Genomic DNA, 24,599 nt, shown 5'->3' on the forward strand with positions numbered 1-24,599 from the left:
AGCTAATTAGTAGCTTCTCCTTTTATAGCATTTATTGTTATGAGGAAAAATTGTTTTATGTTAAAAGGATAATTTTCACTCAACTAAAGATAATTATTTCTCTAATTTTTTTATTTCCATGGCCCAGCGTATAATATCAAATGGTTCATTATTTATTAATTTCCAACATCTCTAGGCATTTTGGAGATATCTAAAATCACATGTGGGCATTTTACCAATTACTATACAATTTTCATATACACATGGAACAAAAGAATGTTCAGTGAATAGAGGAAGAGTTAGGAAAAATCTTCCACTGCAGTGCCATGGTAGGAGAACAGCAATTCTGCAGCTTTTTCATAATTACCATCCCCTCTTGAACTCTAAAAATCAGTGATCCCATTGAAGACGGCTTTGTGAGCATTTAGAGAACTCGAGCGTAGAGTGAAGTCCATCTTATTCTGACCTGTCACCTTCTGATGTACTTGACTCACATGAAAGATCTATCCATAAAGCAGTTCAGCACATCTTACCCGACAGGTTCAGAGGATGCGCTAGTGTGCCCCCAGCTGCAGGTTCTTCCTTTTCATTTCCTTGTAAATATCTTGAATATCTTATTTCTTATTGTTTTCTTCTGTGCATGCCCCAGAGGCTCAAGAAATGATATTTACCATTGTTAGGGCTGGCTGGGGAGCCCAGGCACATGACTGGCCTTTTGGCTAAAGGTTATGTTTGCTTTACTTTTAACTGTAGTTTAGCTCATAGGAAAACTTAACAGCGTAGCTCTCTGGAAGGACATTTCTTTAAGAAACATGAACCTTTGGTTCTTTTGAGATTTAAGCAGAGTAGTTATTTTTTATTTTAAAAGAAAGACAAAGAAATGGCTATAATCTGAGTTATGTATTTTCATGCATGACAGAGTAAGTTTGTTGGAAACATGATCTACAATTCTGAAATATTAAGATTACAAATGAAATCATTATGCCACCCACCTTTAAACAGAGTTTGTGGTGTCCAGGGAGGTAATCTACAAATGGCTGCAGAAACAATAGGTACTCACAACGAAAAGAGTTTATATGATAATCCAAACAAGCTTTCTTTCCCTATTGCTAGCTAACACAAGATCATGCCATCATATCCCAGAGACCTAACACCACCTGGAGTCTTGTCAAAATAAACATTCTGTGGAAACTCTGGACTTTGCAAATGATTCTTTAATCAGCAGTAATCCTGAAACTCTAAGAGTAAGACTTTACACAGAGGCCTGAATTTTCAATGATGTTCTCATTTAAGGGATATTGTAGTAGGTATCGCTATTGCAGAGAAAAGAAATCTCTGACTCTATTTTAAAAAACACTTTAGCATAAATTGCTTAAAATTGCCTTCCACTTTAGGAATGTGATCATTTAATTAAAATCTGTACAGATTTTTATTTTTTTTCTGATTCTAGAATATTTATTGAGGAAGATTTAGAAAATACGGAAAAGTGTGAAAAGGAAAATTAAAATCGTTTTTCATAACCAGACAGAACTGCTATTAACATTTGGAGCAAGTACTTCCAGTCATATAATATGTATGTGTATGTGTCTCTCTGTGTAAGTACACGTGCACATACATATTTACATAATTTTTTAAGTGACATCACGCATTTTTTTTTGGTGAGGAATATTGGGCCCTGAGCTAACATCTCTTGCCAATCTTCCTCTTTTTACTTGAGGAAGATTATCCCTGAGCTAATATCTGTGCCAGTCTTCCTCTGTTTTGTAATGTGGGATGCTGCCTCAGAATGGCTTGATGAGCAGTGTAAGGTCTGCACCTGGGATCTGAACCCATAAACCCCAGGCCACCAAAGCAGAGCCCGTGAACCTAAACCACTATGCCACAGGGCCAGCCCCTCACAGATTTTTTAAAAAGATTTAAATGCACAGAACTGATCACATTCCATAGTTTACAGAACCATATTATCATTGGTCTGTGCAAGATCTTCTTTTACTTTGTTTCACTATTTCACTCCAAGACCTTGTTTCATTTCTTTTCCCAGATTAGTTACATGTGTTAATGTATTTGATGTTTGTCCTTACATATGATTATTTAGATATATGTGTATCCTTCAAAAATACAAAGTCTCATTTTCCATGTGTATTTTTGTAATTTACACAAATTGTATTTTGCTAGAAGTTTTATTTGATTTCTTACTTTCTTCATTTAACATTATGCTTCTGAGCCTTATTCAGTGTAAATCTGCAGGAGCATAGACATTCCGTGCTATCAACCACGTTTTACTTACCCTTACTTACTTACTCTTAGTGTGCACTTTTGTTGCTTTTAACTCCCTGCAGCTGTAAACACAATGTACTCTTTCCTTGTGAACCTGTGAGAAAATTCCTAAAGACTTCCAGGTTGCTTTTAGAAAAACTATACACGTTTACACTCTCACCAGCAGCCTATGAGGGCTTCTCACTAGTGAGTGCTTATTAGCATTTGTTGTTAGCCAATCTACTGATGTTACGTCTGATATATGTAAAGTGGTATCTCGTGGTTGTTTAAGGAGCATGACTGATCAATAGTGAACTTTAGCATCTCTGTATTCTCGCCAGACACTGTGATTTCCTATCTGTGAAATAGAAATTCATATTTTCTGTTTATTTTTCTATTGTGCTTCTTTACTGACTTTTGTTGCCCGATTTTCAGGTGTGCCCCATACATTCTAGATGTTAATGCCTTGTAAGTTTTGGATTTTGCTTATCTCTTCTCTCAGTCTATCGTCTATGTGTTAGTTAGACGTCTTTGATTGAACAGAGAATCTTAATTGTAATGTAATCCAATTCGTATATTTTCCCCCAATAGTTTTTGCTTTGGATAGTTTTTCTTTTGCTTAAGAAATCACTTTCTTTAAAAAATCTGAAGTCACAGATACATTCCTAAATTTTCTTCAGTTAGTATTATAGTTTCATATTTCATAGGGAGTTCTTTAATCCTCTGCATTTACACTGTATTTTTATAAATGGTGTGAGGTGGAATAAAGTAAATGAAACAAAAACCAAAAAACAAAAACCAAAAAACTTATCATTTAATAGATGCATAAAAGCATTTAGTAAAACTCAACACTTATTCATGATAAAAAACTTTCATCAAATTAGGAACAGAAAATAACTTTCATAATCTGACAAAGAGTTATCTACAAAAAACTTGCAGCTAATATCAGGAAAATATTGAACCTTTTCTTCCTAAGATCAGAAAAGAGATAAGGATGCCTGTCATCACCACTTTTATTCAGCACTGTACTGGAACTCCTATCAGTGCCATAAGGAAAGAAAAGAAACAAAAGATATAACATTGAAAAGAAAGTAAAGAAAATGGTATTACTTGTCGACAACATGATTGTGTATGTAGAAAGCCCAAAATAATCTACAGACACATATCAGAATTAATAATTGAATTTAGTAAAATTGCTGGATACACGTTTATTATAGAAAAAAATGTTTCTATATACCAGCAAAACCAAATAGAATATTTAATCTGGAAAGATTTAAAGTAGCAAGGGTCAAGCAGGTTCTTTATTTCTTTTTTTTTTATATATATATTTTTTAATTTTATTTATTTACTTTTTTACCCCAAAGCCCCAGTAGATAGTTGTATGTCATAGCTGCACATCCTTCTAGTTGCTGTATGTGGGACGCGGCCTCAGCATGGCCGGAGAAGCGGTGCGTCGGTGCACGCCCGGGATCCGAACCCGGGCCGCCAGCAGCGGAGCGCGTGCACTTACCCGCTAAGCCAAGGGGCCAGCCCAGGTTCTTTATTTCTAATGACAATTATGCTTCTATGGAAGGTTCACAATATAGCTTGAGATTGGCTAGTATAGATATCATGCTAAGGTGAAGCAGAACGAAACAGTGCAACAGAAAAAAAATAGAGGGGTCAGCCTGGTGGTGTAGTGGTTGGGTTCACATGCTCCACTTTCGCAGCCCCAGGTTTGCAGTTTTGGATCCCAGGTGTGGACCTACACACTGCTCATCAAGCCACGCTGTGGAGGCATCCCACATACAAAATAGAGGAAGAATGGCACAGATCTTCCTCAAGCAAAAAGAGGGAGATTAGCAACAGATGTTAGCTCAGGGCCAATCTTCCTCACCAAAAAAAAAAAAAAAAAGAACTAAATGGATTGAGAATGTGGAGACCTATATGTTACTCTTGATTCTGCAACAACAGTGTAATCTTCAGCAAGTCACTTTACTTCAGTGAAACTGTTTCCTCGTTGGTAAAATAACTGCCTTTCACATTTTTCTCAAAACAGTAGAAAACTTCTTTTCAAAATATTAATTATGTTCTCAATATGGAAAACAGCTAAAAAAAATTTCTCAGACAACTTAAATTTTCACCATGTGGTGGGGAATGATTATCTCAGCAAGTCTAAAGATTCTTTGAGGCACAGCTGGGAAACCACTACTCCAAGGTAACATGCTTTAACACGTGTGGTAGTTACTTGCCCACGACCAGAGTAAGTCAGTATCTGATCTACAATCTGTTTTCTTTCTCCTATACTGTACTGAGAGTTTAGAGACTGGAATTTCACGTGAAGCAGGAAAGCAGAGTGGTGTGCTGCAGACCAGTGTTGAAGACCCTTTGGGGCTGGTGTAGCAGTTTCACCCTTGAGTATCTGAGAAGATAAACAGGAGAGAAAATACTTGGTGACTGGACAAGAAAATATTTCCTTTAAGTATGTTCACTTCTTTTTCTAGTTAGTTATTTGAGGCTGTAAAATTAAATACATTTTTCCTAAGGTCATGGTGCTTGCAGCTAAGAGCAAATGCTAGAAGACATAACCTAGAGAGATGAAAGTCAGAAGCCAATAGAATGAGCCTACGTAGGGTTGTTAAGCAATGTGGGCTCTGAGGAGGACAGAGAGTGAGAAGGTTGTGTGCCAGGGCACGAGAAAAACACAGATAGAGAGAGTTGAATGTGGTATGGAGGAATTCTGAGATAGAGTACAAACAAATGTCTGTGATCCAAATACTAGAGCTAACTGGGCATCAACAGGGAATCTAGCATCTTTTCAGTGATGTATTTGAGTTCCCCATCCTGGTCCTCATGAATGGTTAAATGACATATCCCACTCAGGGTCCTTTTCTAGAGCAGGGATTGACAAACTACAGCCAGTGAGGCAAATCTAGCCTGATGCCTATTTTGTAAATAAAGTTTTATTAGAGTCAAGTCACACAATTAGTCATTGGCTGTGGCTGCTTTCGCACTACAACAGTAGAGTTGAGTAGCTGCAACAGAGATTGTGTAGCCTGCAAAGGCTAAAATACTAACTATCTGGTCCTTTACAGAAAAAGTTTTCTGAGCGCTGCAACCCAGGGGGAGAGATTTCTGGTCTGATTGATACAACCACAGTGTCCAGTTGGTTTTGGGGAGTAGAAGTAGTGTTACAAGAGACTGATGAATGGGTGATTGTTCCAGAGCTAGGAATTGAATGTTCCTGTGCAATTATGTTTAGGTCAACCTCTGTGCAAGAATATGAGCGCTCTCTAAACAATATTTGGATGTGTGCTGCTGAGAAACAAAGCATACTATGAAGTTCGCCAGCTGAACCATTTAAGCAACCACAGGCTTTCTAAAGTGTTGGCTGGTGACATGGAATACTATTTCACACAAAATGCTCCATATTTTCATAATGTAGAAAGTTGCTAGTGACCTTAAATGTGGACTGACCAGTAGAAAAGACCTTTAATTGTAAAGGAACAGAAGAGTGTAAGAGGAAGTTAGAGCCAGGATGTGAAAAGCTAAGATGGAGCAATTATCATTTTTCCAGAAGGAGAATACATGTTCTGTGAAAAGTCTTTATTCCCTTCCTAATGATGATAGATTCACAGCCAAATGGTATTTTCAGCTAAGAAAATAACTCCAAACATTAGATAATGAACAGTGGAGGCTGCTGACTATCTAAAGGCTTTTTCATATGCTAAGTATTCACACGCCAACTTATCATTACAGCAAAAATACTATAATTTCTCATTAGAGCCAAGGCTAATGACCCCATTCTATTTCACAAACCTTTTAGAGTGTACTTTGTCAGTCAGTGTAAGAGTAGATAAAGTGAAATTGCAAACTGAATTATTTCACTTGGACAATCATAGATTAAAACTCTCAAAAGGAGGAAACAGAAGTTTGCTTTGGACCTCAGGCTATCATGTTCTTTTTCTCTTTTCCTTTGTTACTAAGATTATTAGGATAGTCTAAATTGACTACATTTAATCTATTACCATCTACTTCTCATTAACTTCACTCTTTGCACTCTGGGTTATACATACTACCAACCTACATGAACTATTCTCTGAATGACCACTAGTAATCTCCTAATTGCCAAACTGAGTGACCACTTCTCAATCCACTATTGGCTTCCTGGACATGGTCCAATGCACGTTTTTCATAGGAAATTGCTCTCTTTCCTCCCTCTATGATTCTCTTCCTACTCCCATCTGGAATTCTATCCTCAGCCTCTTACCCTTCATCAGATAGTTTGTCTGCTTGCCTGGCTTTATTCATCACCTTTGTGTTGATTGCTTCCTAGACCACCAATCTCTGTATTCTAATGTCCACTAATAGTATCCAAATAGAACACCATATCACAGTGCCAGCATCGTCTCTCCCCCACCTCCTCTATTCTACTAGATGCTAAACTTGTAGCAGTTATCTCTGAAGATAATTTCACATCTTTTCTACCTCTACACCATGTCTATGGCTACAACTCCACTTCCAGACCCAATGAACTCACACCTTGAAGATTGCATCCATGGCTTAACTGGTCTCTGAGCCTTAGGACTCCTCCTGTAATTCTTCGAAATGACTCTGCCAGGTTAGTCATTCCAGAGCTCGCCTCCCAGCGGCATAATTCTACTCAAAATCTTAATGTTGTTCTTTTCAGAAGACCACTGAATTAGGAAAAGAGCCCTAATACCTAATATTTGTAACCCAAGCAATTTGATCCTACATAACCTCTGTAGATTTATTTATTCTCTTTCCTTTAGTATACTCCATCATCCAGCCAAATTGGATAACTTGCTGTTCTTCAAAATGGGCTACAGTTTCTCCTGCCATTGTATTTCTTGAAACTTTTTCTTCCCCAATTCCACATTCTGAAATCTTAGTGTATTGTGTATCTGTTCTTCAAGGTCTGTTCCAGTAAACACCTTGACCCTTAAGATCAGATCCTGTAGGGGGCCGGCCCCGTGGCTTAGCGGTTAAGTGCGTGCGCTCCGCTGCCAGCGGCCCGGGTTCGGATCCCGGGTGCGCACTGAGGCACCACTCCTCCAGCCATGCTGAGGCCGCGTCCCACATACAGCAACTAGAAGGATGTGCAGCTATGACAGACAACTATGTACTGGGGCTTTGGGGGAAAAATAAATAAATAAAATCTTTAAAAAAAAAAAAAAAAAAAAAAGATCAGATCCTGTATGATTCCTCCATCCTTTAAGCTTACATAGTTCTTTTTATCTCTTATGTAGAACTCACCTGATATTGCCAGGTATTATGATTATTTGTATGCTGCATTATCACCTACTCTCTATTACTCCATTTAATATATGTTCCATTAAGTTCCTTAATGACAGGACCTGAACAGTATTCATATTTATAATTAATTAACTTAGAAGTAAAATAAATGCTGATTGAGTTGAGTTGTCTACACACAATGAATTTGCAAGAAAATTGCTGAATTTTACATTATACCTTTATATACATGCCCTTAGCTAAAACTACACTAAGTAAATTCTCACTCATTTGGCATAAGAGGCAATGATTTTTCCTGTAGCAAAATGCTCCAAGAATTGTTTTTATTTACGTATTTGCTAAATTGTTGAGTGATGCATAATTACCATAAGAAATTGAATAAGCCCTTTGGCGATTCTTTGGAATGAAAAGAAAGTGAACTGCTATTTAGGCTCCTAACCTAAACCAGTTTAACATAGACATCTATGTAATAGAAATCTAAATTAAGGTTAAAAAAGGCAAACTTCTGCAAATTCTTGTCTCTTCTAGGATTATAGAGAAACCTGGATTAGATTTTAATTCAGGGCCTTCTGGGAAAAGGCAACAAAAAATGCCAATTGAGGTCAAATAAGTCTTGCCTAACCTCTTGGGTCAGCTTCCTAGTTTGCTTCTTGACCTCCAGTTACCCCATGCATCTCGACCACTGTTACCAAGGTAATTTTCTGTCTTATTTTGTTTGGACTACTGAAACAAAAATACCATAGACTGAGTGGCTTATCAAAACAAAACTTTATTCCTTACAGTTCTGGAGGCTGAGAAGTCCAAGATCAAGGTGCTGGCAGATTCAGTGTCTGTTGAGAGCCCACTTCCTTGTTCATAGGTGGCCATCGTCTCTCTCTAATCTCACATAGTGGAAAGGGTGAGGGAGCTCTCTGAGGTCTCTTTTGCAAAGGCGCTAATTCCATTCATGAGGGCTCCACTCTCATAAGCTAGTCACTTCCCAAATGCTCTGCCTCCAAATGCCATCACATTGGGGATTAGGTTTCAACATATGAATTTTACGGGGACACAAACATTCAATCTATAGCATTTTCCTAAAGCTCCACTATGATGAAAATAATCGAATACTTGGGTAGCATTTTATGGCTTGCAAAGTCCTTTTCAAAGTGCCATGGAACCAATAGTATCTATTCACCTTTTCTGATCAATCCATAAATAATCACTGAGCACCCATTATGCACCAGACATTATGTTGAGACTTGAAGATAAAAAAATGATTAAGTTTGGTTAGTTCTTTCAAGAACTTTAGTTAAAAGATAATGATAGTTGGATAGAAAAAATGAATGTGAGAAGTACCAAAAATTATAAGAAATCAATCACAGGAATTACAACCTCCCTCATGCATGCAGTCGTTTATTCTCTTGTCTGTTAGGTCATATTCACTATAATTATTATCATTATCCAAAGTCTTTATTCACTCATTCAGTAAAGATTTACTGCACTGAAACAGTTAACAAAACCAAAAAAGAATATCCTGCCTTCATGGAATTTACAATCTATTGGGCAGAGAAGAGAGGAAAAAACCAAAATAAATATGCAAATTATACAGCTTTTTAGAAGCATTTATTTAATATTTATTAAAATATTGTATTTCTAAAAATGCAGGTCATTCTTTGTGCCTCTATTTTCTCCTGCCCCTGTGTTTTTTTAGAGAAAATCTATCCAGTCTTGTCTCGGAAAATCTCATCCTATAGGACCTGCTGAGTTGGCTGCAGGTCTCACGATTCCGCCTCTTGGACAAGGCTCGTGGGCCAGGATTGAGCACAAGTCAATTCATTCCATGTGCTAAGGTTCCAACCTTAGACATAATGGAAAGCTTACTTAAGTCATATGCAAGGAGAAGCAGAGAATGCCTTTCTGCAGAGAGAAGGAAGAATGAAGTGGGAACTTGAAGAAATGTGCCCAGAGAGTGTAAACGATGTCCCTAATGGTGCCCAGCTGCACTCTCTTTCCTTGAATTTCGTAAGGTACACCTCTTCCTTTCAATAAATTACATGTTATGGTTATGAAACTTTGAATATATTTTTGTTACTTACAAACAAGTGATGTTTAAGACAAATTTTGCAATTTTCAAACAACTGCAATTTCAAACAGTTTCAAGAGAGATATTGAAAGACTTTCACAACTGTATGATATGACACTGCTCAATCAGAATGAACCCTGTCCAGTTCATCCAAGCCATGTATCCCAGCTGATGTCAGCCCTGAGCCCTGTCCACAGTCAAGTCAGTGTTGCATATTGCCTGCTTTCTGTGAGTGTCATACAGCCACCAGCAATTGTAGAAATTAGTTAAATATTTACTAAAAATGATTTACTCTACCTCTTAGGGTAGTGTGGAAAGAGGAAGCTAGAAATTGTGCTTTCAAATCAAGACTGCTTCCTTGAGGTAGGGTCATCTAGGATCCATCTATAACATGGAAGGGAAGGGGCTGAGAAAGAAAAACCATCTGAAGTTCAGATGTGGCTGTTGAGAGAGCTTGGACCGGGCTGTATTGGACACTGCTTATCCTCTGGGTTGTGAGTAGCTAATAAATGAGGCAATAAAAGCAATGAAGGGAGATGTGAGGTCTTTGAGATAGTTCTGACAAAGGGCTTTGACGGGAAATTTTTATTCTGAATTCTGCGGCTGTGGAAAACTACTGAGAAGTTAACGATAGCAGCAATGTCACCCTCTGGGCATAGAGCAGCACCTGAAGCATGAACAAAGGAAGAAATAAGTCCGAGTCAGAGATCACCGGGGTCTCGGCTAGTTTTGTGGCTATGAGGCTAAGGAAGAAATGCTGTGTTGGGTATTGTAAACAAAGCCAAGTTTTAACAACAGTCTAAGAATAAAAGGCAGAGATAGAACACATCCTCTCTTTGAGAGTTGGCTCGCACAAATAAATATCAATTTTTTTCAAGTTCTCCAACGGAGGAGTTGTTTCAATCAAGGGCTTGGAAGTTTAACAAGCCCATTAACAGCACACGTACAGTGTATTTAGCCCAGCAGTGGAAGACAGCAGCTCCCAATTGCCCTGCTACATATTACTAGGTCTGCAGCCAAAGTAGCAAGGAAAATGAAAGCAATGGAACAAACTGAAAAGTGTTTAGGGAGGTCGCTTTTTAAGATAACAAACTCTGATGAATAGTTGTATTTTCTATAAATGATGACAAGAGTCTTACAGTGACAAAACCTCCACTTCTGTTGACATGGGATAGTGTGTGTGCAAAGACAAAGAGTTTCCTAATTTCTTGATATGTTTTTCAAACACTTGCAAAAATGAGACTAATGGTTTAGCTGTGTTGTTTATTCTTTCTATGATCTGATAAAAAGCCACTTTTTCTTACCAATTTATCAAAGTTCAATCTTAAGAGAGTTGATAATGAACTCAAACTATTTCCCAACCCACCCTCAATTTGGAAGTATTTTAAAAAGCCTGTTTTCCGGGTTCATTTTGGAAACATTCGTAGAGTGCCTCCTATATATTAGGAAATGGATTACACCCTAAATATAATTGTGAATAAAACAGATATAATCCTTGTTCTCATGAGCTTACTTATAGTGCACTGGGTAAAACCGATATTAACCAAATGCACACAAAAAGTATACAATATACAACTTAAAGTATATAATATTTTTAAGTAATTTTAATGGTATATAATAAGATATGACAAGTGCCATAAAATAATAGAGTGCTGTGAGAAAGTATGAAGGATGTGGAATTTAGATTTGGAAAGGATGGAAGACAAACATTTGAGCTGAAGTTTATTAGATGAAAAAGAGTTTAGTAAGTTGAGTGGAGGGAGACAGATAAAGAGTAGGAGCTATAGAATTATTTTCTTCAATCTAGAAAGGACATTGAAAGCTTCACTGCGACAGCCCTCATTTTTTTTTCAGCTTTATTGTGGTATAATTGACAAATAAAATCATAAGATATTTTAAGTGTTCATTGTGGTTATTTGCTGATATAAGTTTACATTGTAAAACAATTTGCACCATCTAGTTAATTAACACATCCATCACCTCATATATTTTGGTGAGAACATTCAAGTTCTACTCTCTTAGCAAATTTCAAGTATATAATACAGTGTTGTCAACTATGGTCACCATATTTTACATTAAATACTCAGATCTTACTCTTCTTATAGCTGAAAGTTTGTACCCTTTTACCAAACTCTCTATTTCTCGCACCCCCGCACTCCTGGCAACTGCTTTCTACTCTCTGTTTCTAAGAGTTTCACTTTTTTTTTTTTTAAGGTTCCACATATAAGTGATATTATGCAGTATTTATCTTTCTCTATCCGGCTTCTTTCACTTGCATAATGACTTCAATGTTCATCCATGTTGTCACAAATGGCAAGATTTCCTTCTTTCTCATGGCTAAACAACATTCCATTGTATGTGTGTATATATATGTATATATATGCCACATCATCTTTATCTATTCATCCATGATGGACACAGGTTGTTTCCATATCTTGGAATACTGTGAATAATGTTGCAGTGAAAATGGGAATGCAGATAGCTCTTGGATATCCTGTTTTCATTTCCTTTGGATATATACCCAGAAGTGGGATTGCTGGATCATATGGTGGTTCTATCTTTAATTTTTTGAGGAAACTCTATACTGTTTTTCCATAATGGCTGCACCAATTTACATTTTTGCCAACAGTGCACAAGGGTGCCCTTTTCTCCACATCATCCTCAACATTTATCTCTTTTTGACATTAGCCGTTCTAACCAGTGTGAGGTGATATCTCATTGTTGTTTTGATTTGCATTTCCCTGATGATTGGTGATGTCAAGCACCTTTTCATGTACCTGTTGGCCATTTGTACTCCCATTTTTATGCAGGTAAAGTATTATTAGTAAAGGAGAATCTAAGGCCCTGGGTAACTTTAGTGATTAGCCAAGTTAATGCAACAAATAAATGGTAAAAAGAGAATTAGGGGTCTTCTGCTCTGTAGTGGAACTTGTTTCACTTTGTTCCTTACTATCTTTCAGTACTCCCATGGCCATCCCCAATCATTCTGTTATGCTTATTTTCCTTTAATAAACTTACTAGTGTTTTGAGTGTAATCAGAAAAAAGTTCTTTTTATAAACTAGTTTGAAAAAAGGGGCAAGGATCTAATAAGCATTCTTGGCAGTTTAATTTTAATATTTCATTAAAACATTTTCTTTGTTTTATTAAAGCAATCTATTCATATAGTTAAAAAAATAGAAACAAAAGTCTTAAGGCAGCAAACCAAACTTCACCCTTTCCCACGTCTTCAGTCTTCTCTCCAGTGCCAGTCACTTTCAAATTAGAGCTGTTTTTTTTTAAATTTTTTATTTTTTAATCTCTATATTTCTTAGTACTAGTATATAGTACAGCATAAGAGTTTATTAAAAAACGTCAAACTCTATATAACTGCATTTATCCTGATCCCAGGTCTTTATGCTGTAGTTTTCATGTAAACTCCATAATACACTGTTATAATTTTTGCTTTAAATTATGCTTTCACAACAGAGATGACATTGCCCTGAAGGGGATGAAAATTGGTGGGGGCAGTGAAAAATTCTTAGATATTACAATAGTCTGTGGCACTGTAATGCTTAACCCTACCTAACAGAATCTTTTTCCTTAGAATTTAATTTTTCGTTTTGGGTTTTCCTGGGTATCACATGAGCATAACATTGAGTTCATGGAAGATACACAAAATGTATACAAGATCAGTGCTAAAAAACAAACTACGGTGAGTAGATGGCTTCCTTTCTTCGATTGTTTGCTCTATCTTGAGCATATTGCAAGGAGTGGCCTTCTTATGTCTATTGGCTGCCATTGATTGCTTTCTAGATGTTGTTTATGTGTGTGTGACTTGGGCTTTTCAGTGTTTTTGTGTGTGACTTGGGCTTTCAGAGTTAAAGAAAAATTGTTCATATTTTATTATTCAGTTCTGTAAAAGTTATTCAACCCATCATGCCAAGTGCTGAAAAGAAAAAAATGATGATATCCAAATGAATATCTAGCAGTTATTTAAAAATTATTTTCTTGGGGCTGGCCCCATAGACTAGTGGTTAAGTTTGGCATGCTCTGCTTTGGTGGCCTGGATTTGGTTCCTGGGTGCAGACCTACACCACTTGTCAGTGGCCATGTTGTGGCTGTGACCCACATACAAAATAGAGGAAGATTGGCACAGATGTTAGCTCAGGGTGCATCTTCCTCAGAAAAAAAAAAAAATTATTTTCTCATATCAAACAAAAATTAAAGGAGCCAAGAACATATAATGGAGAAAGGAAAGTCTCATCAATAAACGGTGTTGGGAAAATTGGACAGTCGTGCAAAGGAATGAAAGTAGACCATTATCCTACACCATACACAAAAATTAACTCAAAATAGATTAAAGACTTGAATGTAAGACCTGAAACCATAAAACTTCTAGAATAAAACATAAGAAGTATGCTCTTTCACATCGGTCTTAGCAGTAATTTTTTGAATACCATGTCCACTCAGGCAAGGGAAAGAAAACAAAACAAACAAACGGGACTACATTGGACTAAAAAGCTTCTGCATGGCAAAGGAAATCATCAACAAAACAGAAAGACAGCCCACCAAATGGGAGAGAATATTTGCAAGTCATATATCTGACAAGGGGTTAATTTCCAAAATATATAAAGAACTCATATATCTCAATAACAAAAAAATGAACAACCTGATCAAAAAATGGGCAGAAGATCTGAACAGACATTTTTCCAAAGAAGATATACAGATGGCCAACAGGCACATGAAAAGATGTTCAACATCACTAATTATTGGGGAAATGCAAATCAAAACTGCAATGAGATATCACATCATACCCATCAGAATGGCTATAATTAACAAGACAAGAAACAGCAAGTGTTAGATAGGATGTGGAGAAAAGGGAACACTCATACAGGGCTGGTGGGAATACGAACTGGTACAGCCACTATGGAAAACAGTATGGAGATTCCTCAAAAAATTAAAAATAGAAATACCATATGATCTAGCTATTCTACTACTGGGTATTTGTCAAAAGAACTTGAAGTCAATAATTCCCCTATGTTCATGGCAGCATTATTCGCAATAGCCAAGCCATGGAAGCAACCCAAGTGCCCATCAACAGATGAATGGATGAAGAAGATGTGGTATATGTCTACAATGGAATACTACTCAGCCATAAAAAAGACAAAATCGTGCCATTTGGAACAACATGGATGGACCTTCCATGTGTATGTGGAAGATAAACAAATACCCAGATAAGGAGAACAGATTAGTGGTTACCAGAAGGGAAGAGGGTCAGGGGGATGGTGAAAGGGGTAAAGGGGCACATACGTATAGTGACAGATAAAAGCTAGACTATTGGTGGTGAACATATGCAGTCTATACAGAAACAGAAATATAATAATGTATACCTGAAATTTACACAATATTATAAGCCTATATGACCACAATAAAATAATTTAAAAATATTTAGTCATTCTGAACACTGCATTAAACAAAAAGAATAAACTTTATATTTTTTATTTTTATATATAAAGCACAGAACTATAACATATAAACAGGTATACAATATATCTTAGGTAGTAAAATTTTATTGGAGTGTTGGTGAGTAATTAGGAAAAAACGTCTAAACAGGCTCCTAGGGAGTGATAATGAAAAAAAGGTTGGGAAACTGATTTAAACTATTATATGTATTTTAAAGAAATTAAGTGGAAAAAATAGTTTATTTTTATGTATATCCACATATTTATCTTTTCTGATGTTCTTCATTCCACCTGTAAGATCTGTTTTTCCAAGCCTAGGGTCTCCTGCTGGGGGAAGATGGGAAGGTGGTTGTTTATCTTGAGTGAGATAACCTGGTGCCTCCAAGTGCTTTGTTTGCAGGTGAAAACTGACTCTCTTCTCTCTAATAGTCCCCTCTGAGTGCCTTTTAGCATATAGCTTTCTCTGCCCAAGCCAGGTACTATTCTTCCATCTGCTTTCTACTTTCCAAAAGTTGTTGAAATATTATGTCTACTGAGATTGCCTCTATTCTCCTTGTCCTCTTGGGTTTACAACATTTTATTTCTTTCATATTCTAATGGGAGATTGATGAAATAAGTCTACATGGTCAATTGTATGTTCAATAGAAACTCGAGTAGCCTTTTAAATGAGAATAAATTTAATCTGTTAACCACATTCATTTAACCAGATACTTTCTCCATTCTCCCTCCCCATCTTAAGAAACTAACATACATAAATTCTTTTGAATTTTTATTGTCAATTAAGCTTTCCAAACTGTTTTGATCACAGATATAAAGAATATAATTTATGAGAATGTGAAGGAAATATTTGCATTCAGCCTGAAGCTGAACTTACGTCGGGTACCATTGTAATAAACAATGCTTTGGTTTTTATGGTTTCTCCTATAGCTGACATTTAGGGATTAACAGATATTGTTACCCTGCTGGGTACTGGGGAGCTGTATATCAGAGGCGGCAGGAAAACAAAGAGAGCAGCAGAGAATTAGTGACAAAACTGTGATGATTTCTTTATTCTAGAAGGACTAGATGGTTGAATGAAACTGTGCCTGAGACAGCAGAAAGCTCTAATGTGCTGCCTTTTGTTAGGACTCTGGCTCACTTCACTCATATGTCAGAAAATTCCTTAAAAGGAAAAGCGGCAGAGAATTTGTCTTACTGCAATGGATTTTCCTTTTCTCAGATTTCTTGGTTGCTAAAGTAGTTCTTGCCTTGGTTATTCTCTCTCTCTCTCTCTCTTTTTTTTTGGTGAGGAAGATTAGCCCTGAGCTAACATCTGTTGCCAATCCTCCTCTTTTTGCTGAGGAAGACTGGCCCTGGGCTAACATCCGTGCCCATCTTCCTCTACTTTGTATGGGGGACTCCTGCCACAGCACGACTTGAGAAGTGGTGCGTAGGTCTGCACCCAGGATCCAAACCCACGAACCCTTGGCAGCTGAAGCAGCGCACGTAAACTTAACCACTATGCCACCGGGCTGGCACCTGGTTATTCTCCTTTTAATTTTAGCTTTTAGAGTTGCTTTTCTAGGGGTTCTGGTCTGAAAGGAAGAACTCTGCCAGAGAGAGAATTAAAAGTCAAACACGCATAGTTTCGGATTGGTAAAGTAATACCCAAGTTTTATAGAAATATGGGAAGTCAGAAAAGTAAAAAGAAAAACTAAAAAATCATCCAGCATCTTCACTTCGTTGATTCCTAGTCATCTTTCTGTTTTCAGCCTCAATTAATTTCTTCAGAGAGTCTAATCAACCCTCATTTATATTAAATTAGATGCTATTCATAGCACCTTGTTTTTTTGTTTACACTTTTCACAATTGTTATTATATATTTATTTTTATATTTACTTGATTAGCATTTGTCTCTCTCATTAGATTATTAGTTCTAGTATGGCAAGAATCATGTATGTTCCTCTCTGTAAACACAGTATCTATCACAGCCTAGAATATAGCTGATATTTTATATTTATAAAATGTACACTTCTACCAGTATTTCTTCTATGTGTATATGTGTATATTTTTAATTAATATTCTGTTATGCATATAATCTTTATCTGCACTTTTTATCTATACTTTCTGTATTTTTAAAATTCATCTGACAACATACAAACATTTATCCACATGAAGATTTTCTTCTAATACCAGCTCAGTCACCAATTATTTGACCTTGGGAATGTTAATTAATATTTTTAGGGCTCAGTTTCCTTATCTGTAAAATACGGAAATGACAGTTGCTCCAACAACTCATTCTGATAATCATTGAAAGTAAATGAGACCACTGATCTGCAAGGAAATTGTGGCACAAAAGATATTGAACATGAAATAGTTCAACGATGATGCCCTAAACTGTTGCTACCATTGTTGCTTGATGGATGGTCTAGAAAAAGTGTAATTGGGCTATATGATGTGAGAGATCCATGTTCACGTCAGATCTCTAAGGAAGGTGTAATTCTTTCTATCGACATCATAGATGGAGAAGCTCTTTACACACAGAATATTTATATCATGGCTGAGGGATGAGTGTCATAGAGCAATTCGGTAAGAAAACAACATAGAGCTAAAACAAGATGCAGCTATTCCTATTACAGAAAAGTAGGCAATTAGCTTTTTGTAGAGCACTTTAGAGGGAGGCAAACACATCTGCAGAAATGTAATAAACATTCAGTTGCTTCTAAGTAAGTGCATGAGCAAAAAGAAATAATTGCAGTTATTAATAAGGGATGAGAAGGAAAAACAGCTCTCCCATCTTAGAATATTTGAAAGAAGAGCACTGTGAGACAAACAACAAAATCCACATGAGACCAGATCATTTTTTCTAACTATGCTGGATTATCGTCAGGTGATATGAGAACCTCATCTGTGTACACATTTACAGTTTAGTTAATTCTTTCATTAAATTGATTTCTTATTCTCTTTTGGTTATAATACACACATGGCAGCATTATCACTATTGAATATTACTTCAGTAATTTCCACAAATATTTCTGCTTCCTTGATAAATCCCTGAGATTAAATTAAAACCTTCAAGTATTGCTATATATACCTGATATCTAGATGAGTAGACTTCACTTAACCATTAGAGTCAAGATTTGGTAGCCAGAGTTTGCGAAACTAGGTGAACAGTGTCACCTATGGGATGCTTTCCCACAAGCATCTTTCTTCCCAGGTGAACTTCACATTATTTCTTTTGAAGGATAAAAGTAGAACACTGCAACTGCAAGGTATCCATATTGATACCCTCCAGAGTAATTAGATTCTTTGTCTCAGTCATAGAAATTCTACTTTCCCATAATGTTCAGGGAAAAATTCTAGCATTTTCCCATGAGTGAAACTTTGTTATTCTAAGTTTCTTTTGCTTGGAAAATGTTGCATCACTCAGGGAATTAGACTCATTTTATCAGAGAATTTGGCAATAAGTATATTTCCCCAATGCTTGTTCTTTTCAATTCTATCTGGCAAAGTGGCCATTCAATCAACAGATGAGAAAATAGAGATTTAGTCTAGAGCTTAATTGGAGTAGGACTGAGTGTAGGAGCTGGAAAAAGCTGAAATATTCATTAGTCTGAATACTTGAAAATATTCATTTCTCCAATTTTAAAAATGATTATTAGTGACTAATGAAGCAATCTCCTACCTCCTCCATATCATTTGTGGAAATAGAAGTGCAGAGAATCCTCTACTTTGAGATTGCTGTACTAAGGTGATTCCATTTGTTAAAGATGTCAAGGGAGCACAATTACTCATGTTCATTAATTACTAGTTAAATCAAATCAACTTTATTACCATGAAAACTAAGAAAGTTATGAGGAACAAAGAATGCCAAGGTGGTAAAATATGGAGGCACATTTGCAATTGTGAATTATTCAGAACTCAAGATAGACCATTTATTGCTACTTGTGGCTATAATAAATCCTCACTAATGGGACCCTATTAATTGGAGTTTGGGATGATGTGGAGTCTTGGCTGAGATTTGTCCTTTTATTCATTATGAATACGGGGTTTGAAAAGCAAGTTAGTAGTCAAGCACTGAGGGTAATATTTTTGAAAGTTCAGGTTCTCTGCTGTTCTTCTTTATTAGATGCTATGACAGGGAACACGTGTTTCATAGTGGGTGCTAGCATAAAACCTTAAAAGACCAGATGGAGAGACTGGTTCAAGATGAATACCAGTTGTGGATGCTTAGTAACTAAGTAGGACAAAGCACATCACAATGACGACGAGCATGGTGTGAAATGACAGTCTGTGGATCAGTGGCCCCATCCCACCACCTCTATGAGTATTTGGATGAATCCTGAAATGGAGAAGGTAGAATAGAAACCCTAGGACAGGGCAAAAAAAATCTTGATAGAAACTTTAAATTTTGAGCTGACTGAATATTTACCTTGAACAATAATATTAATTGAAAATTTAAAGATGTTTCTCTTCGATCATTGAGTTAGGGGCAAGAAGGCAAGAAGAACTCAGAAAATAAAGTGACATTTTTGGGGTACATCTGAGTTCTAGCAGGTGAATTTCAATTCCCCTATAGTTAGCACACACTTGTAAGGAGAATGTTTCCTTACTTAAGAAAAGAAATTTTTCAAAAATCTCTCTATAAGTTATTATTTATTTAAAACAATAATTTGTAAATTATGTGTCATTCCCAAATAGATTTCTGGTCAAGATTTTCCTTTAAATTTCTGTCTCACATTTGCAAAAGTCTTAAGAACTCCCATGTTTGTGCTTTCAGTCACCTCCAGAGCAGTGTGTCTAAATCTGAACTTCTTATTCTCCTTTACCCCACCAACTGATTCCACAACTAACTCTTCTGTATCTGATAGTGGTGCCACAATCGTTCCAGTTCTCCTAACTTATGACTTTGGTGTAACCGTTTATTTCTTCCTTTCCCTAGACCTGTATTCCCAGTCAGTCAACAAGCCCTTTCAATTCTGTCTTCATGGTGTCTCTTACATCTCTTTATTCCTTCTAATTCCTTCTATCTGAATGATAATCCTAGTCCCTTTTATCTCATGTTTAAATAACTAGGGTAGCCTCTGAGCTGATCTCTCTACTCCTCGCTACTATCTCTCTGCTCCTCTTTCATCGCTCTAAAAATGATGTTGGTGTTATCTTCCTAGTAGCCTTCTTTCATCATATGGACACTCTGCTCTTAACCCACAGTGGCTCGCTATTAGCTCTATCATTGAGTCTAAATGCTCAGCTTGGCAATCACCGTCAGCCAGTTTGTTGTTTGTAACAGAGCATTGCAAGTTTTTCCTACTACCAACTGTATTTATTGGCAAGCAACTTAACCTTTTTGTTCTATTCGCTAACTCCCCACTTGTTGGCTCATTTCTCTCTCCTTCCCTGCACTTCTCCTAAAATTCCCTCATCTCCACTCATGAAAAGCCTGTATTCTCTCAGCTAAAGTCTGCTTCCTCCCCTAAACTTTCCTGACTTCGCCAGCCCACAGGAAGAAGTTCCAGCTCAGAATATCTATAACATTACAACGTTAGACATTTTTTGTTCTGACCATTATTTCTTTCACATTTCAAAATAGATTGTAAAGTACTTGAGAACAAATTTTAGATTTCCTTCTTTTATATTCTCCGTAACACTTAGCATAATCTTGGGCATATGTAGCAATATTTTAAAAAATTTATTTGAAAAGCTAATTACAATAATCAAGTAATATTCATTAAGTAAATCTTATTGCCTTGGTTTGTTGCAATATACATTTAAGGAATAAAATTTTAATTCCTTTAAGGATATTTCATTAAGTGAAACCAGTCTAAATTGAGACGTTTACATGCAAATGGGCTTTTTTTAAAAAAAACCTAAAAGTATAATATGCTATGGGTTAGTACTATGTAGTTTATTTTTGTGATTCTATTTTAGTCAATATGCTTCATTTTATCATAGGAAAATAAAACTACCGACCCAGAGAGGAAGTCAAGATGGCGGCGTACGCAGACTCTGAACTCACCTCCTCCCGCAGACACAGCGAATTTACAACTACTTGTGGAAAAATTACCCCTGAGACAGAACTGAAAACTGGATAACAGGAACTCCTGCAACAATGGACAATCCTAACTGAGGTAGAAGAGGCAGAAACTCCCTTCTGGAGAGAAAAATGCCGCCTTCACCAGCCGCAGCACCTCACGGCCACCCGGGAGCAGCCCAAAGGTCCGCAGCCCTCCCTGGAGGTGCGAGGCCCTGAGCCGGGGAGCGCCCCCACTGGGGGCATTTTGTGGACAATCGAGACGGGTGGCATAATATCTGACTTTGCCTGCTACTAAAACATTGGGGAGTACCCCCAGAAAAGCTGGCTCACAAAGAAATTAAAACCGACTCTTAAAGGGCCCACTCACAAACTCACCCATTTCAGAAAGCATCCTAAAATCACCAGAAAGAAAAGTGCACGGTGCTTTGGTGAAAAGAGACTCATCTAATAGGCCCTGTGTGCATCTCGGTGAGAGGTGAGACCTCTCCAGGGACTGGGACATTGGAGGCGGCCATTATTGTGGCCTGGTGTGGGCGTGCTGACACAGATGCCATTGGAGATCTCCTTGAGGCCTGCTAGCCCAGGTCTGCCCCACCCACTAGAGCACTGATTTAATTCAGCTCAGACAGGGCAGGCAGCTCACCCTAGAGACTGGCCCCACCCAACAACAAGCCCTCAGGCAATTTGTGGGCTTGCATAGATTGGTGAACAGATTCTCTGCAGCCTGGCAACTGAGCCGATGTCAGCGGGGCAGGGTGTGCACAAGGAGCGGGTGGAGAGTGTGGGGCGGTGGTGGAGTGTGTGGGGCTCCTGCCATGGAGAGACTGGGTCTGCTTCGGGAGGTCAGGGCATGCACACGGGACAGGACTGTGTTGACTGTGTGTGGACCTGAGGGCGGCAGGGCTTGTCAGCTGCAGAAGACTTGTGCTTCTCAAAGACCCACATAGGGGGTTTGCCCCACCTTCCAAAGCCTGAAACAATTGGGTGCTCCCGTGCCTAAGGCCAGCCCCACCTAGCTGCAATCCTCAGAGAGCTGACAAGAGACCTAATAGGCTAGAGGCTTACAGCAATTGTAAGGCCCTGAGCCTAACAACCTGCCATGCTGGGGGCCTACTCACTTAAAAGAAATACTGCAACACAAATGTGGTATTAGAACTTGCAGCCAACTGTGCTGGGGCTCCCCACACCTGATAAAGAGACTGAAGGGCCCACAACTACTACAAGCAGCTGAGCATTACAACAGCTGGCCAGGAGCATAACTTGGCCTCCCTGGGCGCCTACAGGGAGAGCAAACAGGCCACAACAGAAGGACACATGTAGCCCACATAGGGGTCACCCCTGGAACATTGAGAACTGAGAGAAGCACACTGCAGGCCTCCTAAGCCATCACTTACATAAGGTCACCTATCCAAGAGCAGGAGACGTAGCTGACCTACCTAATACGTAGATACAAGCACAGGGAAAGAGGCAAAATGAGGAGGCAAAGGAATACACTAGTAAAGGAACAGGACAAAACCCTAGAAAAGGAACTAAGTGAAACAGAAATGAGCAACCTACCTGACAGAGTGTTCAAACTAAGAGTGTTAAGGATGCTCACTGATCTGGGGAGAAGAATAGATGAACTCAGTGAGAATGTCAACAAAGAAATGGAAGATATAAAAAAGAACCAATCAGAAATGAAGAATACAATACTGGAAATGAAAAATTCACTAGAGGGACTCAAAAGCAGAGTAGAGGATACAGAAGAACAGATCTGTGAGCTGGAAGAAACACTAGAAGAAATTACCCAAGCTGAACAGGTAAAAGAGAAAAGAATTAAAAAGAGTGAGGACAGTCTAAGGGACCTTGGGACAACATCAAGCGCACTAACGTCCGTGGGATAGGTGTCCTGGAAGGAGAAGAGCGAGACAAAGGGGCAGAGAATCTATTTCAAGAAATAATAGATGAAAACTTCCCTAACCTAAGGAAGGAAACAGACATCCAGGTACAGGAAGCACAGAGAGCCCCAAACAAGATAAATCCAAAGAGGCCCACACCAAGACACATCATAAACAAAATGTCCACAATTAAAGATAAAGAGAGAATCCTAAAAGCCGCAAGAGAAAGTCAAGTTACATACAAAGGAAACCCCAGAAGGCTATCAGCTGACTTCTCAGCAGAAACCTTACAGGCTAGAAGAGAATGGCATGATATATTTAAAGTGCTAAAAGGAAAAAATTTACAGCCAAGAATACTCTACCCAGCAAGGTTATCATTCAAAATGGAAGGAGAGATCAAAAATTTCCCAGACAAGCAAAAATTAAAGGAGTTTGTCACCAAGAAACCAGTGCTACAAGAAATGTTAAAGGGACTGATTTAAGGGGAAAAGAGAAGACCACAAATAGGAAAAATGATCTATTTCCATGATAAGAGGGTAATGGATACAAATGCACAAAAAAGAGGTTAGATATGATATCAAAAACATAAAAGGAGGGAGGAGGGGAGTTTAAGAGTAGAGCTTTCAGACAGAGGTCAAACTAAAGAGACCATCCATTCTGTATAGAAGAAGAAAGGAACAGAGAAGGACTACTAAAACACTGAGAAAAAAAAATGTTAAAAAATGGCACTAAGTACATACTTATCAATAGCTACTTTAAACGTCAATGGAATAAATGCTCCAATTGAAAGGCATAGGGTGGCTGATTGGATAAAAAAACAAGACCCATATATATACTGCATACAAGAGACACACTTCAGACCTAAAGACACTCACAAACTGAAAGTGAAGGGATGGAAAAAGATACTCCATGCAAATGGCAATGAAAAGAAAGCTGGGGTAGCAGTACTCATATCAGACAAAACAGACTTTAAAACAAAAACTGTAAAAAGAGACAAAGAAGGGCATTACATAATGATCAAGGGAACAATCCAACAAGAGGATATAACACCTGGAAATATCTATGCACCCAATGTAGGTGTACCTAAATATATAAAGCAATTATTAATAGACATAAAAACAGAAATAGACAGTAACATAATAATAGTAGGGGACTTTAACACTCCAGTTACACCAATGGATAGATCATCCAAACAGAAAATCAATAAGGAAACATTGGCCTAAAATGACACACTAGAACAGATGGACCTAGTAGATATATACAGAGCATTCCATCCAAAAACCGAAGAATACACGTTCTTTTCAAATGCACATGGAACATTCTCTAGGATTGATCACATATTAGGCCACAAAAAAAGTCTCCATAAATTTAAGAAGATTGAAATAATACCAAGCATCTTTTCTGACCACAATGGCATGAAACTAGAAATCAACTATGGGAAGAAAATCAGAAAAGCCACAAATACATGGAGATTAAACAAAATGCTACTGTACAACGACTGGGTCACCAAAGAAATCAAAGAAGAAATAAAAAAATACCTGGAGACAAATGAAAATGAAAATATGACATGCCAGAATTTATGGGATACAGCAAAAGCGGTTCTAAGAGGGAAGTTTATAGCAATACGGGCCTATCTCAACAAACAAGAAAAATCTCAAATAAACAATCTAACAATGCACCTAAAGGAACTGGAAAAAGAAGAACAAACAAAGCCCAA

Source organism: Ceratotherium simum, chromosome 18, assembly GCF_057802395.1.
Source record: "Ceratotherium simum simum isolate JZ-2026a chromosome 18, ASM5780239v1, whole genome shotgun sequence".
In the NCBI taxonomy this organism is placed as follows: domain Eukaryota; kingdom Metazoa; phylum Chordata; class Mammalia; order Perissodactyla; family Rhinocerotidae; genus Ceratotherium; species Ceratotherium simum.